Source organism: Peromyscus leucopus, chromosome 1 (genome assembly GCF_004664715.2).
Source record: "Peromyscus leucopus breed LL Stock chromosome 1, UCI_PerLeu_2.1, whole genome shotgun sequence".
Classification (NCBI taxonomy): domain Eukaryota; kingdom Metazoa; phylum Chordata; class Mammalia; order Rodentia; family Cricetidae; genus Peromyscus; species Peromyscus leucopus.
In genome coordinates, this window is record NC_051063.1 from 83,530,125 (window position 1) to 83,535,406 (window position 5,282).

A 5,282-nucleotide genomic window follows, 5' to 3' on the forward strand; every position below is an offset into this window, starting at 1 on the left:
ATGAGTAGGGCAGGCTAGTTGTCTAGTCAGTGAGCTCCAGGGACCCAGCTGTCTCTGCCTCCCATCTTGTCGTTGCTGGGATCACAGGTACGCGTCACCATTCCTGGCTTTTTATGTGGGCTTAGGAATTCAAAGGCAGGACCCACACTTGCCAGACAGCAGCTGCACTACCTAGCCGTCTCCCCAGCCTCGCTTTGCTTGCTGTTGTTCTTCAGGCTAGCCCATCTTTAATGTGTCTAGCCTTAACCAATAACCCGTCTGTCATTACCCACCAGAGTAACGAACCACCTATTGCTGGGGTGATGCTGAGAGGAAGCCCAGCCAGTGAGAATCTCCTCCATCCTCCTAGTCCTCCTGTGGACAGAGCATCTTGGCAGAAGAGAGGGGTAAGACATTGCCCCAGCATTAGAGAGCAGAGTTCAAGGTAAGCTCATGGAAACACAATTACTTTCCAACCAGCACACCGTACTTGACAAAATACTGTCCTAGAAGATGCTCAGGCAAGAAACGCCAGTTTGGAGAAATACGCTTGTGTGCAACTGAGAGGATTTGGAGCTGGCTTTCCAGATCCCCTTAAGGCCCAACAAACAAATTATAATTTAGACAAGTCTGGGATTCTTCACAGCTCAGCTTGTGGTGAGGGTATTAGCTTCACAACTACAAACAAGCTAGACTATCTCTGTGAAAGCCACTCTGCAGCACCTCACTGGGAAACCTAGAGGCGCCAAAAGCACCGGGATTTCCTGGCATGTTTTCAACCAAGGGGAGCAAGTTTGACCCTCTGGGTGCTATGTCATCGTCAAGAAACAGTGTGCTTCTAGACCTTGCATAGAAGCCAACCCAATGACAAAGACAGACATAAGCTCCTGAAAGCCTCCACCACAGTGGAGCAAAAATGCCCTTGGCCAGGTGCCCTGCTCCTGCTGGTTCCAGCCTAAAAATCTGTGCAGTCCGATAGATAACACGTATTCCACACCTGGTTCTCAAGTGTTCACCCATCTTGTATCACACTCCTTATAGTATGCCCCTCCCATCGAGAGATGGTGTGCAGTCCCTCACTCCTCGCAGCTAGGCTAGTTCTGCAGCTTGTTTAAGCCAAGAGAACATGGTAGAAATGACAGAGTGCTGGTCCAGAGCATAAGACTCAAGGTCTTGCATACTAGGACTTTCTTTTAGGACCCTGTCTCAACATGGACAACTCCACCCAAGCTAGCCCAGAAGAGAATGAGTGACCACGTAGTGGAGAGCCAAGGTGTCCCAACCAATAGACACAGAGACAGACAGACAGACAGACAGACAGTGGCAATTCTGGGGGCACAGTTGACAACACATTGCCTTGATATTGGATCTCCCAGCTTCCACAGTTGTGGGAAATAAAGTTCCATTTTATAAGTCACCCTGTCTCTGGCATTTTGTTACAGCAGCCTATTTTATTCACACTATAAAGAGTGAATGAAACAGTATATCTGCAACCATTCTTTCTTGTCATTATCCAGAAAACTATGACTTTGTAGATCCAGTTTAAATACTACTTCTTCCAAGACCTCCCTCAGTCTCTGATAAAAATTCTCTTGCTTCATGAAACTTAACAAAACAATCTGGAATTCTTTATCTAGCCATGGAGCTCTTTGTTTATCATCTTCCTACGCACAACTACCTGTAATTCCAACTCCAGAGCGCCCTCTTCTGACCTCCAAAGGTACCTGCACTCATATGGCATACACAAACACACACACACAAAACACATAGACACAGACACACAGAGACACAGATCTACACACACAGACACATAGACACACAAATACACACAACACATAGACACAGACACACAAAGACAAACACACAATACATAGACACAGATACACAGACACCTACACAGACACAGACACACACAACACACAGACACACACAGACACAGACATACAACACATAGATACAGATGCACACACACAACACACAGACACACAGAGACACAGACACACACAACACACAGACATACAACACAGATACAGATGCACACACACAACACACAGACACACATAGATACAGATACAAACACACACACACATACACACACACACACCAAACACAAATAAAAAAAAAAGAAAATCTCCCTCAAATCAATGTACAAAACTTCTCAAAAAATTTTATGAATTCTTATGGGATTTCATACCTTGTATTTTTATCATATTCATCCCCCTCCACCAACTCCTCCTAGATCCATCTCCCCATTACCCACCCAACTTTGTGTCTTCTTTTTATTTTAACCCATTGTGTCAAATTTGTGCCATTTATATACTCAGGTATATGGCCATCCACTAGGCCATGGTCAATCTACCAGAGTCACATCAGTAAAGAAATCCCCCCCTCTCTCTAGCAACTATCAATTACCAATAATAGGTCCTCAGCTAGGAATGGGACTTCATGCCTACCTCCCCTCTGCATTCTGGGATTTTGTGTGGCTTGAGCTTATGTGGGTCTTGTGTTGCCACAACTGTTGTGAGTTCATATGTCCAACCACCCTGTTGTATCTAATTAATCATATTTTCCCTAACAGCACAGGAAAGAGAATATGTACCCAACGATATCTGGGACTTAGCATGAAGTAGCCCTCTACAGGCAGATGGTTTAAATTGTTATCTCTTTAAAATTCCAATACAAATTGTTTATACTTTGCTCATCTTAATATTAAATGCTATATTTCGTTTCTTGGGCATCATTTTAAACGGTTTTTAAAAACACTCAACCTCATTTAACAAAATAAAAGCAAGAAGCTGGAGGGGAGGCTCAACAGGAAAGAGTGTGCTTGCTGCTCTGAGGAGAAACTGAGTTTGGTTCCCAGCTCCCATGTCACATGGCTCCTGACAGCCTGTGACCGAAACCTGCATGCACACATATTTTTTTTTACCCTTTTCAAAAGAAAGGCAATTTAAAACAACTATGTCATAATACCTATAAAATTGGGAACAAATTTTAGTGTGATAACACACTGTTGGTAAAGTTATGAGAAAACGATTCTCTCTGGCGTTGGAATCTTGTGGGAGGAGGGGATAGCTACAAAATTTGTATCCAAAATTTAAATGCAAGTTTTTAATCAATCCACAATTCAACCTCTAGGAGTCTGGCTTCCTGATTTCTTGCACAGACGTGTGTACAAAGATTTGCATTCAGCACTATCTGTGATAGAGAAAGGCTTGAAGCACCCCAGTGCTAATCACCAGGAGACGGGGTCCAGAAATACTGTATATGTTGACTGAGTCCTCTGCAAAGCACATGCAGAGATCGAATGTAAAAGGTTTATCAAGGCGACACCTAGGGAGGGAAAAGAGAAGAGAAGGAATTGAGCAGAGAGGCCATTAAAGCACAATGTAGAGCTAACAAAAGATCTGCTATTCTGGAATTGCAAAAACTGCTTACTAGAGAAATTACCTCCTGACAGTGGCCACATGCTCAGTTACTGGCTGAAGTGCCATTCCAGAAGGGCACACTATAGCTGCACAGCTGAGCAGGAAGATCTGCCAGCTCCGGGCAGTCAGCACCCCACTCCTTGCAGTGTACACTGAGCCAGCTCATCTCCAGGTCTGGCCCAAGAGTCACCCATAGAATAAACATGAAAGGGTGCAATATGTACTCCGTGAAGTATTGTTTAGTTGGCTTTCCACTTCTAAGGAAAAAGGAGTTCTTCTGTTTCCCAGTTCTGGGGAACCCGTTGCCCCGTTGCATTGGGTGTATAACAGAGGGAACACAGGGAGAAGAAACTGCTCACCTCATGGCTGGCAGATTAGGGTCCCACGATCCCCTTCCAGGGCACACACCTAAGGACCTACCCCAAGGACCCTCCTTCTAAAGTCCCACACATTCCTGGTGCCATCTAACATACGGACCTTGGAGGGAACACTTTTCCAAACCACAGCAACTGAGAAATAACATGAAAGAACAAAAGAGAATGTAATATTTGGAGTAAGATGAGGTGTTAATTGCACAGCCATGTGAAAACATAAAAATTGTGTGCTTTAATATGGCAAATTTCACTTATAATATCAATGCTAGGGAAGTGGAGACAGGAGACTCCCTGGCCAGTCAAACTAGCCTCGCTGGTGTAAGCTCCGGACCAATGAGACACCCTGTCTCAAGAGTGGGGGATGGTATTTCTAAGGATAACACCCAAGATTGTCCTCTGACCTCCTCACTCACATGCGTGTACAAACACACACACACACACACACACACACACACACACACACACACACATACATACATACTACATACACATTACAAGAAAGGTCAATTTTAATACTGAGGAGATGATTCAGTGTTCTTGCCGAATAAGCCTGAGGAAGAGAGTTTGGATCCCCAGAAACCCACAGGAATGCTTAGTGAGCATGGAGGCCCACCTGTAATTCCAGCCTCAGAAGGCAGAGACCGGATCCACAGAGCAAGCTGGCTAGGGAGACTAGTCACATTCGCAAGCTCTGGATTTGAGACCCTGGGCCTCAGTGAATCAAATGAAAGAGTGATCAAGAATGATTTCCAACATCAACACTGGGCCTCCACATGCCTGCACACATGTGTACACATACACTCCTGTGCTCATATGCCTGCACACATTTGCCAACATGCATACACATTCGTGCACACCACACATACACACATGGAAAAGGAAACGGGGGGGGGAGGTTAATTTTATGTGAATTTTACCTCAGTTTGTTTTCAGAAGTAGAAAATAGTGTTACTGCCGCTTTGAAGAGAAGAGGACCGTGGTCAGAAGCACATGCAGAGCCAGCGCAGACCTGTGCACGCAGCCACGAAACTCGGCTTCCAAGGTCTCCAATCAGAAGACAGCCTGCATCTCCTCCGAACAGCCGCAGTGCTGCTTAAATTTCTACCACAAGTATGTAATTACACCCCCTCTTTCAAAAACATCACTGAAGATGTCGTTTAATTGTTCTCATGGAAGAATAAATTACTTGCCATCAGGAAAAACAAGTGATGAAAAACTCCCTGCAAGACTGTGATTAGTAATTCACTACAGTGCTGAGTGATCCTTCCAGGAAAGCCAGGCCCCATCGGGTGCACTGACGGCGTCTATTACGCTGGGCTCCGTCCTTCCAGGGTCAAAGCTCTGCGAGGACACAGACACGGTAAATTTCTGGAACCAAATGGCAAATATCAAAACTGGCTAGAAAGAAGAGAATGCTTTACTGAACATCTCTTACCAGGAGCTGGGAGACGGCTTGGTGGGAACAGTGCTTGCTGTACAAACCTGAGAACCTGTGTTCTGA